The sequence below is a fragment of the Choloepus didactylus genome, chromosome 8, assembly GCF_015220235.1.
Source record: "Choloepus didactylus isolate mChoDid1 chromosome 8, mChoDid1.pri, whole genome shotgun sequence".
Classification (NCBI taxonomy): domain Eukaryota; kingdom Metazoa; phylum Chordata; class Mammalia; order Pilosa; family Megalonychidae; genus Choloepus; species Choloepus didactylus.
In genome coordinates this window covers 79,060,685-79,084,292 of record NC_051314.1, presented here as the reverse complement: position 1 = coordinate 79,084,292, position 23,608 = coordinate 79,060,685, and the positions used below count along the sequence as shown (strand labels likewise).

The 23,608-nt window shown below is 36.5% G+C and overlaps 1 pseudogene; it reads left to right on the top strand.

Annotated features, from left to right (window-relative positions):
- Positions 1-3,761: 3,761 nt before the first annotated feature.
- Positions 3,762-4,226, top strand: LOC119541273 (annotated as a pseudogene).
- The last annotated feature ends 19,382 nt before the right edge of the window (positions 4,227-23,608 follow it).

Sequence of the window (23,608 nt, the reverse complement as noted above, 5' to 3'; positions counted from 1 at the left end):
AAAGATATTGAGAAATCAAGTTTCAGGTGGCTTCACTGGTGAATTCTTCCAAATATTTAAATAATCATTTAAACCTATATGAAATGTTCATATAATCAAAACAGAGAATATTTGTGTGTACATTTTGTATATTTATGAATAATATTTATGGTATTTTATGTTCTGCAATTTGCAAAATGTCTCTGGAGAAATTAACAAGTAGTGGTGAGGGTAGGTGCCATTATTTTGTTGTCATTAATATAACTAATGCTACCATTTAACTTTGAGTATGACTTTAAGTTTAATTTAGTGTACATTTTCATTAAGGCTTTGGCATAGTTCACTTCAAATGTGAACAAAAAGTTTTTCTGTTTTTCCTTGAATATTCATTTTCAAATAGTAAGATCATAATTAGCTTTCTCATCTTACCTATTTAAAGGATAACATTATTATATTATAGAATGCCATTATAATTTGTATCTTTGTGTTCTTATACTAATGCTTTTTTTACTGCATTGATTCATTGTAGTAGGATTTCATAAAGGCTTATGCATATATCATATGGATAGTTTATACATTAATGACTATATTATTTTCCATTTATGTATGCAACTATTTACATAAATCTATATGATAAATGAATGTTTATACATTTAAAGCTTATAACAGGATATTCATAAATTATGAGAATGTTTTGGGGACATCATTTTAGCACTTTGTATTTTTATTAAGTCCTTCTGTATTTAAAATATATATTAACATCTTTTGCTGCTTCAGGAACATGCTAATTTGTACATTCTCCTATGAATTTTCAAATATTCTGTTACATAATTGTACATAGCATCATTTCTACCTTACTATACAATAATTATACAATTATACTGGGTTTTATCATAATTCAGAATATTTATACTTCTTATGCTTTAGTGTCACAATTACTTACAGTATGAGAATTGGGAATTTTTTAGTAATTATCTGTTGTATAAGCCTTCTTGATTATTTTTTATTAATTTCCATATATATTATTTTCAGTGCTCTGAATTTCAAATTCAATATTTTCATTCTTACAAATTATTGACATGAGTTACTTAGAGTGATTATTTGTATACAGCAAAGTTGTGTATTATTTGTCCTTGGACTCCTCTTATTTATTTGGGGGCTGATAAAGTCATGATCTTTGATTCTTATACCCATGTTAATGGATATGTATAAACCCTGCATTAATTATATGTGACATCAACTGAATTTTATCATCTCACACCTCCCTCTATTAAACAATGAAATTTTGTAATACTGTATTTCATCAGTTCTTACTAAACCTGTTTATAAGTTTCCTTGAGTAGATCACCCTTCACAACACCTACTCCTCTGCTACTTATTGTTTATCAGGGGGTGCATAATCTGAAAGGATGTAGATAAATGTTTCTGATAGAATAGAGTTGATGGAACAAAAATTTAGAAAGCTTAAAATATCCTATCTTCACAACAGAAGAGATTGTTTCTCAGTTATTTTTCACATACAGATTCTGAATATCCGATCAGTAGAATAAGGAATAAAAGTAAGGTAGAAACAGAGCCCTTTCCAATAAATAAAAATCATGAAGTACTATTTCTAGGTCTCAAAATTAGGACCCATTCCATTGTTTAATTGTGAGATGCTGTACATTTTTCTTTTGGTTAACTTATTTTCAAATAGGACTTGAATATGCTGTCTAAATCTAGCTACATATTCTCTTAAAGCAAAGAGCAAGACTCTTTCTTTCTTTTTTCTTTCTTTTTACAATCACATCTCACAGTCTTCCTATGCTTGGTACATGCACAATACATGAATCTATAGACATGAGAAAATTAGAGCAAACATAAATGATTCTACAAGGAAGTAAATTTGACTGTAGAAAATATACAATAAAAAACGTCTTAAAATAACTGTGAAGTCTACAAAAAGCCTTTTAATTTGGAGTCTGACCCATCCCTTTTCCTTACTGTATTTCCTTTTATTCATAGCTCTTGCTAAGAATTAGGTAATTTACTTATTAATCATGCTTATGTTTTAAAATTAACTCTACCATGGTGGTAACCCATATGTGCTTTACTTCCTTGGGTATATATACAACCTAGAACAATGGTTTGGGTTTGCATGCGGTTTATTTGTGGTCTGAAGTACAGATTTAATAATAATTACTTTTCTTTTGATAATGACACCCTTTTGATTGAGCCCTTAAGAGCTTATTTCACCTGCTGGTTCCTTGAGGTGTAAATGAAGGGGTTCAGCCTGGGAGCAACAGAAGTATTAAGTATTGCTACACCTTTGTTCAAAGCCACCCCTTCTTTTGCTGAAGTTTTGACATACATTAAAATACAACTCCCATATGAAATGGAAACCACAATCATATGGGAGGAACAAGTGTAAAGGTTCTTTTCTGTTGCTGGGCAGAGGGAATCTTCAGAATTGTTCTAAGGATGACTACATAGGAGAAAATCATCGAGGTCAAAGTTACCATGAGTGTGAATACTGCTAAGAAAAATGCCATGAGCTACAGGAACACTGTGTCTGTGCAGGAGATCAGCAGCAAAGGAAGAGAACCACAAGAGAAGTGGTCAGTAATGTTGGAGTTGCAGAAATCCTGGTGGGGTCCCATAATTACCAGGGGAAAGATAATGAGGAATCCAGCCAACCAGGTGCTGATTACAAGCATGTGGCATACTTTGTTGCTTATTATACTTGTGTAATGCGGAAGTTTGCAGATAGCCACATAGTGATCATAAGACATGACAGCCAAAAGAAAAAACTCTGTTGCTCCCAGAAGGATTAAAAAAACAATAATTGATCCATGCAAGCATTATAGGAAATGTTTGTGTCTCCTTTAGTGATGCTATTCAGAAATCTAGCAATACAGGCAGTTGTGAATAAAATTTCAAAGAGAAATTCCTGAGGAAGAAATACATGGGAGTCTTCAATATAATATTTGACAATGTTAATGTGATGACAATTAAGTTTCCACATACACTCAATAAGTATGTGCACAACATAAAGAAGAATCACATTTTGTAATTCTGTGTCATCCATTAGTTCTAGAAGAATAAATTCTGTAATTGTCTTATTTGGCATGCTAAGCTCTGAATTCTGGTAGGTCTGTAGGTAGAAAATAAAAGTAGTTGTCAGTCTATTGTATGACTTCAAATACCTTTAAAGTACTCTTATTCTGCACAAATAACCATAAAAGATGCATTTAAGAACAAATGGAAAAATAGCTATCCCTCAAAATTACAAGGCTTTTTCCCAATCTCTTTGGTTGGTAAAAAGAATAGTCACTTCCCTTACTTTAAAAATACAGTGTTTTTCCCTTCAGGATGAGCTCCTCTCCCAGGCTGACTGCACTTCTGGGCTTTCGGGCTTGGGACGACCTTGAGAAGCAATCCCCTGATTCTCTCAATTGGACTGGACTGTCAGCTGACCTGAAGGTGGTCCTATTGTCTGTAAAAGACTTTTTAGCTTTTCCCCTATGCTTCTGCTAGGTATTAAAAAACCAACCTCTCCCTCTGGTATGATAGGATCCAGAGCAAGATAGGATCCAGAGCAAGCTGACCCCACTTCACCTCTGGTGCTTGGCAGCAGGAGCAGGGATAAGGAAAGGAGCCAGAGAGAGGAAATTGTGACATGTGTTCTGGGCAGGGTTTAAGGTTCGGGAGCATTTTCTAAAAGGGACAGCAAGCACCCTGGTACGTTTCCTAATTTTGGGGTTGCGGTGCAGCGGCTGGGTCCAGAGTGTGCTGGACTGGTCATGATACAGAGGATCCTCCAGTGCATTAGGCTTGTCCTGGCTGTCTCATTCACCCTGATTTGGGAATCTTCAGTTCAAGGTTATCCCATGCAGAGAGCCAGGTACCAGGGGGTGTGCTGCAGCCCAGACAGTATTTCTGCAAACTGTGTTGAGGAGAAGGGACCAGTGTTCAACCTGCATCCTGATGAATCTAGCAGGATCCTCCCTCCGAGGATTGACCCTTTATCAATGATGAGGTTCCCGAACATGCACGATCTGTTCCCTCTTCCTGAGGACTAGTCTGGATCAGGCTCTGGCTCTGGATCGGGCCTTGGAAGTGGATTCCTATCTGAGATGGAACAAGAATATGAACCAATAGATGAGGATGATGCTCTCCATTACAATGTTCAGCCTTTCAATAGGAATCTGCCTTCAGACTAACAGGACTTGGGTCAAGATGGATCAGAAGATTATTTTATTATATAAAAGAGAGGGTTTCCCCACCTTGACACCAGGCAATATATTCAATATCTTTGACGTACCATAGTTAAATGATCTTGGGACAAAATTTTTATAGGAATTTTAAAACATCTGAAAAGAAGCTTAAATTTCTATCACTTTTTTTTCTCACAAATTTTTAAATTTATACGCTTATGCTTTAATGCTGATATCTATCATATTGTTCTGGAAAGTACCTTCATTCTCTTTGTATCATAGTCAACCAACCTTAGTATGAAATTAACTAGACTCCTCATGTCCATGTAATTGCTTTGAAGAATAAATTATGCTGTTTTTAAAAAAACTGTTGGAGAAGCAAGTAGACAGGAAATACTTCATACCTTTTTAGTCTTCAGGAACAGGACTCTGAATGTGAATTACAAATATGCCTCTTTTCATATGAAAAAAATCAAAATGTAACAGTGAGTTTATAGAGTAGATATTTGATGTGTTTTATAGTGCAAGGTGTATTGCTATTATACTATGAATGGATGTGTTTGCAGAGTTAGTGGATGTTGTTTAGAAGTGTGGTGTCTGTTACAGTTAGAAACTTAAGATCCAAATTAAAGCACAGCCATATTCTCAATGCCTCATATGCCTTTACCTTTTCCTCTGGATATCTGTGCATTTTCAAATTACTCTATTAAAGCAGAAATATAACCAAAAATATATAGAGTTTTAATTTCAGATTTGTTAATCCCCTAGTATATATTTTTTATTAATTCACTAATAGAATGTTCCATTTTACAGTTACTAAAATAGGCAACAATGATAAATACTTAGTTTTCTTCATTTTGCTTTGGGGAAGATAAAAAAAATATTGAAATACATAGCATTTTCTTAGCCTTGATGGCCAAAAACTTCTAGATGGAAATTTTGTCACTGGAAAATTTATTTTGTTTCACAAGGCCATTTTTTCTTTATTGATACTTGGTTTCTATTCATGTAAAAAGAATACACTGTACATAGTAAGTTAATTGAACCCCACCACTTCTTGCTTTTATGAAAATGGCCCATTACCTCTATTTCCCCCAAATTTGGCATAACACAATGCCAATTATTATTTTATTATTAGTAAACAAAACAATAGGGATAGAATTCCAATTGCACTTATAAACATGGTAATCTCAGATGAATTCCAATGAGTAAATATATGAACTAAGTATCAAAAATTAATCAAGGCCTGGAAAAAAATCCAGCCTAGGTGATTCCATAGTGCCACAGGATGAATAAGTAGCTCCCTGAGTAGTTTTGAGGTTCTCCTTTGAAAAGGCCATGAATTTTTAATGGAGTGATATAGCAAATTATTACAGCTTTCTTAAAATAAAAAAGTTGGCATCCTTGGATTTAGAGAAAATAGATAAAATGTTTGATCCACTATGGGATAATTTTAGGGTAAAATCTGAATTTTGTCAGCAACATACTTGATTCCAGGCTATGATATAAAGTATTTTTATTCATATAAAGTATATAAAATATAAAGTGTATTTTACATAATATAAAGTATATTATACATGGCCAGGAATGCCTGACTCTGTGTTCCTTATGAACAGTACCAGTTACTTTTTATAATAGAGAGCATTCGTGAATATAGAAGTGATGATTATGGTAAACAGTGCTCTCAGATTATTCAAACAGTGGTGAAAACAAGATGAAATCTAATATTTTGGGTCTAACTGGAAAGATTACCTTACTCTTATACCAATATCAGCAAGCAAGGGAATCCCTGATCTTTGAATAGTAAATAAGCCAAAGAATATTAAACTGGAGCTCAAGTGTTTTCTTTTCTTTCTTTCTTTCCATCTTCCTTTTTATTGAGAGTACCACAAAAGGAGGGTTGAGGAATCAAATCTCTGGAAAACATCCCCTTGGAAAGAGTGTGTTTGTCCTTATTTTATGCTCACTGTGACATATATGATCCATAAACAAAAAAATGTGTAAATTGGACATCATCAAAATGTAAAATTAATACTCTGCAAAGACACATTTAAGAGAATGAAAATGTTTTTCAAAAACAAAGCAAATTTCTTTCAATGGATGAATGTATAAACAAATTTGATATATTCGTAAAATGTATTGTCCTCAGCAATGAAAGGGAACAAACTGTTGCTAAACTGGAAATCTTGGATGAATCTCAAAGGTATTATGTGAAGTGAAAGAACCAGTTTCAAAAGATTACAGACTGCATGGTTCTTTAATATGGCATACTTAAGAAGGAAAAACTTAAGGGACAGAAATGGATCAGTTGTTGCCGTGGGATCAGGATGGAGTGTGTATCTGATCACAAATGGTTAGCATGAATGAAATATTTGGGGTGATGGAAATCTGCCCCTATAGATTGTTTATTCTGGATATTTCACATAAATAGATCAAATAATATGTGGTCTGCTGTCCCTGGCTTCTTTCACTTAGCATGTTTTCAAGTTTCCTCAATTTTGTGGCAAGTATCAATACTGGAATCATTTTAATTGGCAAATAACATTCCATTATATAGATATTGCATAGAAATTCCAAATTTTATCTATTTATTCATCAATTGTGAATATTCCTGTTTTGAATATTTGTGTACACATTTTTGCAGAAACAAATGTTTTCATTACTGTTTCATATACACTTAGGAGTGGAATAGCTGGGTCATATGGTAACTATGTAATATATTAAACATTTTTTTATTATGATAACATTTGCAGAACACACATTTTCCCATTTTAAACATTTTTAAATGTAAAATTCAGTGACATTAATTACATTCACAATGCTGTGCTACCATCACCATTATCCATTACCAAAACTTTTTCATCACCCCAAACAGAAAACCTGTATCTATTAAACAAGAGTCCTCCATTCTCTCCTCTCCTGCTCCTGGTAACCTGTAATCTACTTTCTATCTCTATGAATTTGCTAGTTATGAATATTTCATATATATGGAATAATATAATATATATCTTTTTATGTCTGCCCTACCTCATTCAACATGATTTAAAGATTCATCAATGGTAGAAATATGCCAGAGAGCTGCATCTCATCTTCCTTTTGCAGGACCCCTCACATTTGACTGGCTTCCGAGGACTCCTTATCACCATAGTCTTGGTGCTGAGGAAGATGATCTTTGTCCCTAGTGTCCCAGGGCAAGGGCATTGATGTGTCTGTGTCTACACATGCTCCATCAGCAGCTGAGTCTGGACTCTCTTCTATCTCAACTACGGTTTCAATGGTTGGTGATGTTGAACATCTTCTAATGTTCTTTTCATTTTCTAACATTACCTCTCTGCATCACAGTTTTTGTAAATCCCTGATTGTTTCTGCATTTCTCCAATTATATTTTTTCTTCTATTATTTTCACTAACAAATTATGATTCTTCTATATTATTTCCACTGCAGATTATTTTGTACTTCTTGGGGATATACAAGATTGTTGCTTAGTATGCTTCTCGTTTCCTGTTGTTAATAATAATAAAAACTCTCTTATTTTAACACTTTATTGTGTATCACCATGCTTCAAATTTGCAATGGCTCATGATGAAAACAGAGATGACCCAAAGACTGTAACACTGCCATATTTGCTCATCATTCTTAGCATTTGTACAATTTTGTGGTTCCATTTTTTTTTTAACCTTTTAAGAGTATATCTTACACCATAGGTGAAATATTTTATATCACAGGTGAAATGTCCATTTTATAACCTGCATATTATTTAGGCTATCTCTTTTTTCTTTTTTTTTACAATTAAGATTTATTATACCACTGCAAGAAACACAAACATAAAACATAGATTTTTTTTTAAAAATTGTACTGTTTTAGAAAATGAGAAATATGAACTCTAATTTGGTTATCTATAGTAACAGTCCAACAATAACCCTTTCCAGCAAATAGATTACCTATCTCCATAGCTCATTAGTTACAATAATATTTCTATTACTATCCATGATTTCCTATTTTGTATCTTCATTTTATTGAGATATATTCACATACCACGCAGTCATGCAAAACAAATCGTACATTCGATTGTTCACAGTACCATTACATAGTCGTACATTCATCACCTAAATCAATCCCTGACACATTCATTAGCACACACACAAAAATAACAAGAATAATAATTAAAGTGAAAAAGAGCAATTAAAGTAAAAAAGAACACTGGGTACCTTTGTCTGTTTGTTTGTTTCCTTCCCCTATTTTTCTACTCATCCATCCATAAACTAGACAAAGTGGAGTGTGATCCTTATGGCTTTCCCAATCCCATTGTCACCCCTCATAAGCTACATTTTTATACAATTGTCTTTGAGATTCATGGGTTCTGGGTTGTAGTTTGATAGTTTCAGGTATCCACCAACAGCTACCCCAATTCTTTAGAACCTAAAAAGGGTTGTCTAAACTGTGCGTAAAAGTGCCCACCAGAGTGACCTCTCGGCTCCTTTTGGAATCTCTCTGTCACTGAAGCTTATTTCATTTCCTTTCACATCCCCCTTTTGGTCAAGAAGATGTTCTCCGTCCCATGATGCCGGGTCTACATTCCTCCCCGGGAGTCTTATTCCACGTTGCCAGGGAGATTCACTCCCCTGGGTGTCTGATCCCACGTAGTGGGGAGGGCAGTGATTTCACCTTTCAAGTTGGCTTAGCTAGAGAGAGAGGGCCACATCTGAGCAACAAAGAGGCATTCAGGAGGAGGCTCTTAGGCACAATTATAGGGAGGCCTAGCCTCTCCTTTACAGCAACTGTCTTCCCAAGGGTAAAACCTATGGTAGAGGGCTCAACCCATCAAACCACCAGTCCCCTATGTCTGTGGTCATGTTAGCAACCATCGAGGTGGGGTAGGCCAATACCCCTGCATTCTCCCCAGGCTCCTCAAGGGGGCACTACGTATTTTTTTCCTTTTTTTTTTAACTTTTTTTTCCTCTTTTAAATCAACTGTATGAAAAAAAATTAAAAAAAAAAAAAACAACAAAAAAACATACAATAAACGAACATTTCAAAGAGACCATAACAAGGGAGTAAGAAAAAGACAACTAACCTAAGATAACTGCTTTACCTCCAACCCGTTCATACTTTACTCCAAGAAAGTTACCTAATATAGCAACATTTCTGTGAACTTGTTCCTACTATATCCATCAGAAATTAACAGACCATAGTCATTCCTGGGCATCCCCAGAATGTTAAATAGCTTATCTATTCTTCTTGGATTATTGTTCCCCCTTCCTTAATTGCTCTCTATTGCTAGTTCCCCTACATTCTACATTATAAACCATTCGTTTTACATTTTTCAAAGTTCACATTAGTGGTAGCATATAATTTTTCTCTTTTTGTGCCTGGCTTATTTTGCTCAGCATTGTGTTTTCAAGGTTCATCCATGTTGTCATATGTTTCACGAGATCGTTCCTTCTTACTGCCGTGTAGTATTCTATCGTGTGTATATACCATATTTTATTTATGCACTCATCTATTGAAGGACATTTGGGTTGTTTCTATCTCTTGGCAATTGTGAATAATGCTGCTATGAACATTGGCGTACAGATATCTGTTCGTATCACTGCTTTCCGATCTTCCAGGTATATACCGAGAAGTGCAATCGCTGGATCGAATGGTAACTCTATATCTAGTTTTCTAAGGAACTGCCAGACTGACTTCCAGAGTGGCTGAACTATTATACACTCCCACCAACAATGAATAAGAGTTCCAATTTCTCCACATCCCCTCCAGCATTTGTAGTTTTCTGTTTGTTTAATGGCAGCCACTCTAATCGGTGTTAGATGGTATTGCATTGTGGTCTTAATTTGCATCTCTCTAATGGCTGGTGAAGCTGAACATTTTTTCATGTGTTTCTTGGCCATTTGTATTTCCTCTTCAGAGAACTGTCTTTTCATATCTTTTGCCCATTTTATAATTGGGCTGTCTGTACTATCGTCATTGAGTTGTAGGATTTCTTTATATATGCAAGATATCAGTCTTTTGTCAGATACATGGTTTCCAAAAATTTTTTCCCATTGAGTTGGCTGCCTCTTTACCTTTTTGAGAAATTCCTTTGAGGTGCAGAAACTTCTAAGCTTGAGGAGTTCCCATTTATCTATTTTTTCTTTTGTTGCTTGTGCTTTGGGTGTAAAGTCTAGGAAGTGTCCGCCTAATACAAGGTCTTGAAGATGTTTTCCTACATTATCTTCTAGGAGTTTTATGGTACTTTCTTTTATATTGAGATCTTTCATTCTTTTCAAGTTAATTTTTGTGTAGGGTGTGAGGTAGGGGTCCTCTTTCATTCTTTTGGATATGGATATCCAACTGTCCCAGCCCCATTTGTTGAAAAGACCATTATGACTCAGTTCAGTGACTTTGGGGGCCTTATCAAAGATCAGTCAGCCATAGATCTGAGGGTCTATCTCTGAATTCTCAATTCGATTTCATTGATCTATATGTCTATATTTGTGCCAGTAGAATGCTGTTTTGACAACTGTGGCTTTATAATAAGCTTCAAAGTCAGGGAGTGTAAGTCCTCCCACTTCATTTTTCTTTTTTAGAGTGTCTTTAGCAATTCAAGGCATCTTCCCTTTCCAAATAAATTTGATAACTAGCTTTTCCAAGTCTGCAAAGTAGGTTGTTGGAATTTTGTTTGGGATTGCATTGAATCTCTAGATGAGTCTGGGTAGAATTGACATCTTAATGACATTTAGCCTTCCTATTCATGAACATGGAATATTTTTCCATTGTTTAAGGTCCCTTTCTATTTCTTTTAGTAGAGTTATGTAGTTTTCTTCGTACAGGTCTTTTACATCTTTGGTTAAGTTTATTCCAAGGTACTTGATTTTTTTAGTTGCTACTGAAATGGTATCTTTTTCTTGAGTGTCTCTTCAGTTTGTTCATTTCTAGCATATAGAAACATTACTGACTTATGTGCATTAATCTTGTATCCCGCTACTTTGCTAAATTTGTTTATTAGCTCCAGTAGCTGTATCGTCAATTTCTCAGGGTTTTCCAGATATAAGATCATATCATCTGCAAACAATGACAGTTTTACTTCTTCTTTTCCAATTTGGATGCATTTTATTTCTTTGTCTTGCCGGATTGCCCTGGCTAGCACTTCCAGCACAATGTTGAATAACAGTGATGACAGCGGGCGTCCTTGTCTTGTTCCGGATTTAGAGGGAAGGCTTTCAGTCTTTCTTCATTGAGTACTATGCTGGCTGTGGGTTTTTCATATATGCTCTTTATCATATTGAGGAAGTATCCTTCAATTCCTACCTTTTGGAGTGTTTTTATCAAAAACGGATGTTGGATTTTGTCAAATGCTTTATCAGCATCTATTGAGATGATCATTCGATTTTTCCCTTTTGAATTTTTAATGTGTTGTAATACATTGATTGATTTTCTTATGTTGAACCATCCTTGCATGCCTGGAATGAACCCTACTTGGTCATGGTGTATGATTTTTTTAATGTGTCTTTGGTTTCGATTTGCAAGTATTTTGTTGAGGATTTTTGCATCTATATTCATTAGGGAGATTGGCCGGTAGTTTTCCTTTTTTGTAGCATCTTTGCCTGGTTTTGGTATTAGATTGATGTTAGCTTCATAAAATGAGTTAGGTAGTGTTCCATTTTCTTTGATGTTTTGAAAGAGTTTGAGTAAGATTGGTGTCAGTTCTTTCTGGAAAGTTTGGTAGAATTCCCCTGTGAAGCCATCCGGCCCTGGGCATTTATTTGTGGGAAGATTTTTGATGACTGATTGGATGTCTTTGATTGTGATAGGTTGATTGAGGTCTTCTATTTCTTCTCTGGTCAGTCTAGGTTGTTCATATGTCTGCAGGAAATTGTCCATTTCCTCTAGATTATCCAGTTTGCTGCCATACAGTTGTTCATGGTATCCTCTTATAATTTTTTTAATTCCTTCAGGATCTGCAGTTATGTCACCTTTTTCATTCATCATTTTGTTTATAAGGGTCTTCTCACTTTTGGATTTTGTCAGTCTAGCTAGGGGCTTGTCAATCTTGTTGATCTTCTCAAAGAACCAACTTTTGGTGATATTTACGCTCTCTATTGTTTTTTTGTTCTCTATGTCATTTATTTCTGATTTAATCCTTGTTATTTCTTTTCTTCTACTTGGTTTAGGATTGGTTTGCTGTTCATTTTCTAGCTTCTTCAGTTGATCCATTAGTTCTTTGATTTTGGCTCTTTCTTCCTTTTTAATATATGCGTTTAGTGTTATAAATTTTCCCCTCAGCATCGCTTTTGCTGCATCCCATAGGTTTTGGTATGTTGTGTTCTCATTTTCATTCGTCTCTATATATTTAGCAATTTCTCTTGCTATTTCTTCTTTAACCCACTGATTGTTTAGGAGTGTGTTGTTTAACCTCCAGGTATTTGTGAATTTTCTAAGTCTCTGATGGTTATTGACTTCTAATTGTATTCCATTGTGGTCAGAGAATGTGCTTTGAATAATTTCAATCTTTTTAAATTTATTGAGGCTTGTTTTATGTCCCAGCATATGATCTATTCTGGAGAAAGTTCCATGAGCCCTAGAAAAGTATGTGTATCATGGTAATTTGGGATGTAATATTCTGTATATGTCTGTTGAATCTAATTCATTTATCAGATTGTTTAGGTTTTCAATTTCCTTATTGGTCTTCTGTCTGGTTGATCTATCTATAGGAGAGAGTGATGTGTTGAAGTCCCCCACAATTTTTGTGGAAACATCAATTGCTTCCTTTCGTTTTGCCAGTGTTTCTCTCATGTATTTTGTGGCACCTTGATTGGGTGCATAGACATTTATGATTGTTATTTCTTCTTGCTGAATTGCCCCTTTTATTAGTATGTAGTGGCCTTCTTTGTCTCTCAAAACATCCCTGCATTTAAAGTCTATTTTATCTGAGATTAATATTGCTACACCTGCTTTCTTTTGGCTGTAGCATGCATGAAATATTTTTTTCCATCCTTTCACTTCCAATTTCTTTGTGTCCCTGTATCTAAGATGAGTCTCTTGTATGCAACATATTGATGGTTCATTTTTTTTGATCCATTCTGCGAATCTATATCTTTTAATTGGGGAGTTTAATCCATTTACATTCAACGTTATAACCGTGAAGGCATTTCTTGAATCAGCCATCTTATCCTTTGGTTTACATTTGTCATATATATTTTTCCCCTCTCTCTATTAATATCCTTTATTGTACCCATACCGAATCTCTTTAGTACTGAACCTTTCTCCAAGTCTCTCTGTCCTTTCTTTGTTTCTTTGTCTGTAGGGCTCCCTTTAGTATCTCCAGTAGGGCACGTCTCTTGTTAGCAAATTTCTCTCAGCATTTGTTTGTCTGTGAAAAATTTAAGCTCTCCCTCAAATTTGAAGGAGAGCTTTGCTGGATAAAGTATTCTTGGTTGGAAAATTTTCTCTCTCAGAATTTTAAATATATCATGCCACTGCCTTCTTGCCTCCATGGTGGCTGCTGAGTAGTCACTACTTAGTCTTATGCTGTTTCCTTTGTATGTGGTGAATTGCTTTTCTCTTGCTGCTTTCAGAAATTGCTCCTTCTCTTCTGTGTTTGACAGTGTGATCAGAATATGTCTCAGAGTGGGTTTATTTGGATTTATTCTATTTGGAGTTCGCTGAGCATTTATGATTTGTGTATTTATGTTGTTTAGAAGATTTGGGAAGTTTTCCCCAACAATTTCTTTGAATACTCTTCCTAGACCTTTACCCTTTTCTTCCCCTTCTGGAACACCAATGAGTCTTATATTCGGATGTTTTATATTATCTATCTTATCCCTGAGGTCTGTTTCGATTTTTTCAATTTTTTTCCCCATTCTTTCTTTTATGCTTTCATTTTCCCTTCTGTCATCTTCGAGGTCACTGATTCGTTGTTCAACTTCCTCTAGTCTTGTACTATGAGTGTCCAGAATCTTTTTAATTTGGTCAACAGTTTCTTTAATTTCCATAAGATCATCTATTTTTTTATTTAGTCTTGCAATGTCTTCTTTATGCTCTTCTAGGGTCTTCTTAATATCCTTTGTATCCCTTACTGTGGTCTCATTGTTCATCTTTAGTCCTTTGAGTAGCTGCTCTGGGTACTGCGTCTCTTCTGATATTTTGATTTGGGTGCTTGGGCTTGGGTTATCCATATCGTCTGGTTTTTTCATATGCTTTATAATTTTCTGTTGTTTTTGGCCTCTTGGCATTTGCTGAACTTGATAGGGTTCTTTTAGGATTTGTAGACCAATTGAAGTCCTTATCTCTAATTTATCAGATCTACAGCTTCATGGAGTACACTTTCTCTAACTAACCAACAGGTGGCATCCATGAGCCACCTGTTCTCCACAAGCCAGTTCTCCCCTGCTTTGCCTTTGTGGTGAGTGAGGGAGTTAGTCTTGTGTGGTCCAATTGGTGTAACAAGCTTGGGTGTGTAGTTGGTGCTGCCCGCCCTGTATATGGGGCGTGTTTCTGGGCATTCAAGGAGGGGGGGGTGGCTCTAACAATCAAATCTCCCTGGTGATCCTGGAGTTTTAAAGCTGCTGCAATAGTCTAAGCCTTCAGTTCAGTCCTGCCACAGTTTGTTTCTGCCACTGACCCACAAGTCCTTGGTATTGGTGTATGGCTCCTGAGACTTGAAAGTGGGTCCCTCTTCCAGGCCGTGTACTCCCTGTTCCTCTGTTGAGGGATGACTGTGCTGTGTCACAGGTGAATGCCATCCCCCCAGGGCGGTTCTGGGCAGCTGGCCCGTGTCGGGAGGCTCCCAGTCTGCTGAAATGATGGCTGAATTGGGCTTTGTTAATTCACGCTGCTCCACCTTCCCAACTCTGGGACAATCAGCTGAGGTTGCAGGGAAGGCTAATTTCCACGCCCAGTTTTGTGGTGTGTGCCTGTTATTTGAAGCACTTCCGTCACACTGGGTTGTCTGGGGCACCTCTGGGCTATGGGGCTGGCGATGGGCAGGAGTGTTTCCTGTCCACCAGGATGATGGCTGTGAGCGGACACCCCCCTTTTCTTGGGAAGTTGTGGTGTTTAGTGAATTTTCTCAGCCACTGGATTATTGCCTTTTGTCTCAGAGCTCTCTTAGTTCTGCTCTTGTCTTGACCTGCCCAAATTGCAAGTCTTTGAAGCTTTCTGTATTGGGCTTCGTAGAGTCATTGTTTTAGAAAAAAGAAAAAAAGGATTAAAAAAAAAAAAGGGCCCTCCTCACAGATCTAATGGGTTATTGAAATGCTAAGAGACAAAGCAATTAGGGCCATTAAGGAAAGTTCCACAGGGCAGAGAGATCAGCTTTTCTTTGGGATTTGCATATGAGCCTCAGGGCCTGAGCTCTGCCCTTCCCCTTTCTATGTTCACCAGAACTCCAAAAATCCTCCGCTTTTATTTTGGAGTTTTTCGTGCTATTTTTGTCTATGCCTGTCTCCTCTCTGCTGGGCTGGCTGCTCTCAGATTCTCTGGTGTCTAGTCTCAGTCTATCTATGGTTGGAGTTTGGATCAGTAGAATGAGTTTCCAATAAGGGCTGCCACTGCAGTTCTCCCTTCTCCTTCCCAGAGCTGACAGCCCCTCCTCCCATGGGACTGAGCCTGGCAGGGAGGGATGCGGGTCCCCTGGCCACAAAAACTTACAGATTTCGCTGATCTCAGCAGTTCCACATTTTCATGAGTATTGTATGAAGTATGCCCAAAGTCAGATTGCTCTGTGGTGTCCAGTCCACACAGTTCCTGCCTTTCTACCTACTTTCCTGGAGGAGTAACTAAAACATACAGCTCACCAGTCCGCCATCTTGCCCCGCCTCCTAGGCTATCTCTTTTATAAATTAACAAATGTATATCATTTCACCAATATTTATTCTATACTCTTATGTGAAGAGAAAATTTACCATTATTTGGACAAAATGCAAATTTTGTGACTATACATCAATGCAAAATAACCATTGCCCAAAATGTGTTTGATAACACCACACGCACACACACACACACACAGAGACATGAAAGGTGTGTGAAAGGTTTTCTTCTTCTCATAATGAGACTTTCCAGGAAGTGTACAGAGGCTTCAAAAAGATCTGAAAATGGCTGGGGAGATAGCAAAGAGAAAGCATTGGGGAAGTAGGAGATGAGGTTTAATAACTGGCAGTAGTCAAACATCAAGAAATGGAGTCATACAATTTATTGAAATTCACCCCTGATGTGTGACTGATGACTAAAATACACCATGCTTTATTTAAGTGAATTTGAACTTGTTTAAATTAGCCACTATGTCACTCAGTGAAGCCTGCAGTTTGAAGCCAGTTAAGTAAGTGAATATTCCATGCCTTGTTCAAGAGCCAAGTATTGTGTCTTCCAAGAATTCGAAAGAATGTCTTGGTCACTATCAGTGATGTAGGGAATCCCAAAGGAAATTAAAAATGTCATGGTGAAGGCTTGTTTTGTGGTTTTAGTATATTTAGCGATATATGTGTAATGTTGATTTATATTTTGAGTATATGTGAAGCAAGTGAGTGCAAGAATTCTTTACCCTAAAGGAGAAGGAATTGTCACTGATGCTATTGACCAAACCAGATGGCTAGACAATTGGCAGTGGTTCAAGAGTCTGTAAAAATGTGCAGAAAAGACTGAGTGTTGTGCAAGGCACTAAGTCATAAATTGACTACCTTATGACAAGCAAATTGTACTGTTGTTTGGGTCCTATCATTTATCAGAGAAATAGTGTTAAAAGGATGAAATGCAGCAGCTATCCACTGGGCTCCATTAAATATGAGAGAGGCAATAGCATCTATAAATTTTCCAAATCTTTTGCTGTTAACTCAGCTGATCCCCAAGGGTTTCCCTCATTGTGAAGAGGTCTGGGAGAAAGGTGACCTCCTCAAACACTATGGAACCTTGCAAGTCACCAAGTACCCAACAGATGTGATAAGCCAAAAGACTCAGGTTTGGCTGTGTCCTGTAGCAAGGAGGCATCAGCAGCTCTGCTGTGCTAACAGGGTGCTGCTTGAAAGCAGTTTAGAGAGATTCATTGGTTTTGAATTTGTGAATACTTCTGTTTCCAATAAGTGGCCACCAATTGCCACTGTGATGGCACAGAAAATGGCACTGACAAAGACAGTTTTTTGCATCAGCAACCCATGGGCAAACTATGACTGCTAAGAAACTAAATAGTTAGCCAGTTGTCTTAGTTTGTCAGGCTTTTATGACAAATACCACACAATAGTTTGGATTAAAGAATGGGAATTTATTGGCTGATAGTTTTGGAGTACAAAATCAAAGCATCTGCAAGACTATGCTTTCTCCCCAAATTTGTATTATTCAGGTGTTCAGTTTGCTAATACTGACATTTTGCAAAATACCAGAAATGGATTGGCTTTTATAATGGGGATTTATCTGGTTACAAATTTACAGTCTGAAGGCCATGAAAATGCCCAAAGTAAGGCATCAACACAAGTATATCTGCAGCAAAGGAAGGCCAATGGCATCCAGAAAACTTCTCTTAGTAGGGAAGGCATGTAGCTGGTATCTGCTGATCCTAGTTGTGTTTCAGCTCCTCTCTCAGCTCCTGTGCATTCTTCAAAATGTTGCTTTTGGGGCATTTTGTCCTCTTTTAGCTGTAGCAAACTTTGGGCTAGCATAAGTCTGCTTTCAACTGCCATCTTTAAAATGTCTCTCTAAGCAGCAGCAGCTCTGAGTTTGTGAGCTTTTATAGGACTCCAGTAAACTATACAAGACCCACACTGAATGGGTGGAGCCACACCTCCATGGAAATAATCTAATAAAAGTATTAGACTGGTGACCCACAGTTGGGTGGGTCACATCTCCATGGAAAGAGCCTAATCCAAAGATTCCAACCTAATCAACAGTAATATGTTGGACCCCACAAGACTGCATTAAAGGACATGACATTTTGGGTGACATAATACATCCAAACCTGCACATTGGGTGCTGACTTGCCACAGTTCTTGAAGATCCGTGACTTATATTTCTGCCTCCTGTCACATGGCAATCTCTCCTTTCTTGTATGTGCTCTTCTGGTTTCCACTGACTTCCAGCTTCTTCCAATGTGACCTTCTCTAACTCATTGCATCTGAATTTCTCCTACTTATAACAGAATCCAGTAATATAGACTGAGTCTATATACACTGATGGATCACAACTTAATTTCAAATAATATCTTCAAAAGATCCTATTTATAATGGGTCCACACTTGTGGAAATCCAGATAGTTAAGAACATATCTTTGTTGGGGTACATATTTCAACATATCATGCCTGTTAAGGTGTGCTCAATAAAAGTATAGTGAGTCTAAAAGTCTATTGAGATAGACAATGAACAGAACATCTTCATCCAATTTTTAATAGCAGCATATTTAGGTACAGATGTAACAAAATATATACAGAATCTATTTTCAGAAACTGCAAATATCTGATGAAAGAATTCAAAGAAGATCTAAATTTATGGAGAGAGATTCCACATTCATGGATTGGAAGGTGCCCTAATATTAAGATATCATTTATCCTTTACTTGATCTTTAGATTCAATGCAACCCAAATTAAAATTTCAGCAAGTTCTTTTGAAGACATTGATGCATGGATTCTAAAATTTATATGAAAGGACAGAGACCTAGATTATCCAATACAATACTAAAAAAGCCTAGGTTAGGACAACTCACACTAAATGATTCCAGACTTATTATAATGATGCAGTAATGAAGACAGCATGACATTGTCAAAAGAATACAGACTAGGATCAAAGAAACCCAATAGAGATACCAGAGCAACAACAACAACAAAAAATACATAATCAACTGATCATTGTCAAATAAGCAAATGCATTTCAATGGAGAAAGAATATTCCTGTCAGCCAATGGACCATTGGTCATCCAATGCAAAAAAAATTAAAGATTGGATGCAGACCTTGCATGTTCCACAAAAGCCATATCAAAATGTATCATAAACCTAAATGCAAAATGCAAAAACTATGAAATCTCTAGAAGAAAACAGGAAAAAAAAACTATGTAACCTTGCATTTGGTGAATGAGATTTTGATACAGCATCAGAGACATGAACCATGCAAAAAAAAACAAGTGATCAGTTGGGCTTCATTAAAATCAATAATGTCATCTCTGCAAAAAACACTATAGAGAGAATGGAAGGAAAAGCCACTTAATGTAAAAAGAAATTTGTAGAACATATACCAGAAAAATTACTTGTATCTGAAATATGCAAAGAACCCTTGAAACTCAAAAAAAAAAACAAAAAAAACCTGATTTAAAGTGAGCAACATATTGTTCAGACAACTCACACAAGATGATATTAGATCTCAAAAAAAATGTGAAAAGATACCTTTCACCATTTGTTTTTCTAAATGTAATGCTGTTTCCTGGAAGATGTCCTGGAACAGAACAAAGACATTAAGTAAAACTAAGGAAATTTGAATGAAGTAGGGATTTTAGCTAGTAATAATGTATCAATATGCATTCATTAATTTTAACAAATGACTCATCATAATGTATGATGTTAATAACAGAGGAAACTGAGTAAGGGGTATTTGGGAACTCTCCATGCTATAGTCATGATTTTTTTCTGTGAAGCCAAAAGTGTTCTAAACAAAGAAGTTTAGATTTTTAAAATATGCTATGAAAAGTTCCAAAAATCTACTAGAACTAGTATATGAGTTTAGTAAGCTTGCAATAAGCAAAAGTGACCAACCAATAATTGAAAGTAGAAAAGAAAAAATTCACAATATCTTAAAACTATTGGACAAAAGTTTAGAAGATGTTGGAGGAGGATCTAAGATGGCAGCATAGAGAGTAGTGGAAGCTAAGTAGCCCCCTGGAACAACTAAAAAAAAACAGAAACAACTAGTAAATAATTCAGAATAACTGTAGGAGGACAAACATGACCGTCCACTCATCATACTCCAACCTGATTTGGGAGGAATGCCCCAGATCACAGCATAAAATCTGTAAGTAAAAACTGCGGATCCAAATCGGGAGACCCCTCCCCCACAGCCTGAGCTACAAAGCCTTGTGGTGCCAGAGAGAAGCTTTCTCCCAGCAAGCAAATATAGCTCAGCTGAGCTCCACCTGGGGTTTTAATTAGTGAGTGTGAACTGCTCACTAGGAGGTAAGAATCCCCAAAAAGCAGACAGAGGCTTTGGGTGACAACTGACCTTGGAGAGCCGGAGGGTCACCTCAGACTAGCTCTGTTCCTTTTTTGACTTGGTGGAGAAAGCCTCAGCCATTTTCAGTTCCCAGTTCTGTGACCGAGACAGGTGTATAGCACAGGCAGAGAAAGACCATTGAAATGCTAATGACCTCTCCCTAGGGCATCTATCTTCTCTAAGAGGAAAGGGGTGGGGTCCAGCTCTATTACCTGCCTTTCATTCAGAACTTACACCAATCAAGAATTATAGGCTAACAGGCACCACCTGCTGGGATGAAAAGCACAGTGACTGGAGGCATCAGAGGGTGTACCAATTTTCTAAGACACACCCTCAGGGAAACTGGATACTGAATATTTCTTCCTTCTGGGACCTTAGCCCATTTGGTCTGGGGAGGCCTGATTGGGGTAAGCAAGGAGACCATACCTAGACAACAGAAAACTACAACCTACACCAAGAAAAATGAGGTTATGGCCCGGTCAGGGGAACAAACTTACACTTCAACTGTAATGCAAGAATTGAAACAACTAATAATAACTGAATTCAAAAAGTTTAGAGAAGATATGGCAAAAGAGATGAACCATATAATGAAAACACAGGATGTACATAAGGTAGAAATTGAAAGTTCAAAAAACCAACTGGCAGAATCTATGGAAATGAAAGGCACAACACAAGAGATGAAAGACACACTGGAAACATACAACAGCAGCTCTCAAGAGGCAGAAGAAAACACTCAGGAACCGGAGAACAAGGCAACTGAAAACCTACACACAAAAGAACAGATAGAGACAAGAATGGAAAAATACGAGCATCGTCTCTGGGAACTTAAAGACAAAATGAAAAGCAAGAATTTATGTGTCATTGGTGTCCCAGAAGGAGAAGAGAAGGGAGAAGGAGCAGAAGCAATAATAGAAGAAATAATCAATGAAAATTTCCCATCTCTTATGAAAGATATAAAATTACAGATCCAAGAAATGCAGCGTACCCCAAACAAAATAGATCTGAATAGGCTTATGCCAAGACACTTAATAATCAGATTATCAAACATCAAAGATAAAGAGAGAATCTTGAAATCAGCAAGAGAGGAATGATCTATCACATTCAAAGGAAGCTTGATAAGACTATGTGTGGATTTCTCAATAGAAACCACAGAGGCAAGAAGGAAGTGGGGTGATATATTTAAGATACCAAAAGAGAAAATCCACCAACCAAGAATCCTATATCCAGCAAAACTATCCTTCAGATATGAGGGAAAGCTTAAAATATTCTCTGACAAACAGACAATGACCGAGTTTGTGAACAACAAACCTGTTCTATAGGAAACACTAAAGGAAGCACTACAGACAGAAAAGAAATGACAGGAGTGAGAGGTTTGGAAAACAGTTTTGGGAGATAGTAGCACAGTAATGTAAGTGCACTGAACAAAGATGACTGTGAATATGGTTGAAAGAGGAAGGCTGGGATCATGTGGGACACCAGAACAAAAGACGAACGATAAAGACTGGGACTGTGTAACTCAGGGAAACCTAGGATGCTCAACGATTGTAACAAAGATACAAATATGTTTTTACATGAGGTAGAACAAATGAATGTCAACATTGCAGGGTGTTAAAAATAGGGTAGGATTGGGGGAAAATACAATAAATGCAAACTAGAGACTAGAATTAACAGAAACATTGTATTATGCTTCCTTTAATGTAACAAAAGCAATATACCAAAGCTAAATGCATATGGGAGGTGGGGAACAGGGGAAGGGTATGGGACTCCAGGCATTGGTGATGTTATCTGACTGTTTATTCTACTTTAGGTTAATGCTATCTTTCGTTTTTCACCTTCTAGCTGTCAAGTTTTTTTGTTTGTTTTTCTTTCTCTTGCCATTTTCTTTTGCCTCTCTGCCTTCTTTGACTCTTCTTCCATCTTTGTGGAAGAAATGTCCTTATATAGAGAGTGGCAATGCTGCTCAATACATAAATATGTGACTATATGGGGAACCAATGATTGTTTACTTAGGACAGAATGTATAGTGTTTGAACAAAACCATCTTAAAAGAAATGGATTGATGAAGAAAACTTGAGGGCACTATATTGAGTGAAATAAGACAGACACGTAAATGCAAATATTGCAGGGTCTCAATGATATGAACTAATTATAATATGTAAACTCATAGACATGAAATATAAGTTACCAGGATGTAGAATGAGGCTAAAGAATGGGGAGCAGTTGCTTATTATGAGCAGAATGTTCAACTAGGGTGAACTTTAATATTTGGAAATGGACAGGGGTGATGGTAGCATGTAATGAGAATAACTAACAGTGCTAAAAAGTGTGTGAAGGTGGTAGAAAGGGTAAGCTCAGAGCCACACATGTCACCAGAAGGAAAGTTGGAGGTTAAAAGATGGGAATGTATAAAACACTGAATCTTGTGGTGGACAATGTCCGTGATTAACTACACAAATATTAGAAATCTCTCTCACGAACTAGAACAAACGTATGCCACTATAACTAGAGGTTAATAATAGAGAGGCATATAGGGAAAAAAATACATACCTATTGCAAACTATATACTACAGTTAGTAGTATTTTAACATTCTTTCATCAACAGTAACAAATGTACTATACCAAAATTATGAATCAATAATGGAGGGGTTGTGGTTAGGGGTATGGGAGGATCTGAGTTTCCTTTTTTTGTCTTTGTTTCTTTTCTGGAGTAGTGAAAATGTTCTAAAAATTGAAAAAAAATAATTGTGTTGATGGATGCACAGCTGTATGGTGGTGTCATGGGCAATTGATTGTACACTTTGGATCTTTGGATAGTTGTATCTGAACAATCTCAATAAAAAAAGTTTACAAGATCTTTACAGTAAAATCTACAAAACAGTGTTAAGCAAATGCAAAGAGCTAGACTTTTCTTAGCTGTGTGTCAAAAATCAATTGGCTAAATTTGTGCAGGTGTTCTCTATACTCTATTTTATCTCATTGATCCATATGCTTATGCATTTACTGATTCCACACTCTTTTTATTAGTTTGGCTACATAGAAGTCTTAAAATTGAGGAAAGTGAATCATCCAGATTTTTCCATCTTATTCAGTGGCTTTGGCTATTCTATGATATTGATTAGAAATGCATTATATGCATAAATATGTAATGGTACTGTGAACAATCGAATGTACGATTTGTATGACTGCATGGTATGTGAATATATCTCAATAAAATGAATTTAAAAAAAAAGAAGTGCATTATATCTATTGATAAATTTTGGAATAATTAACATTAGT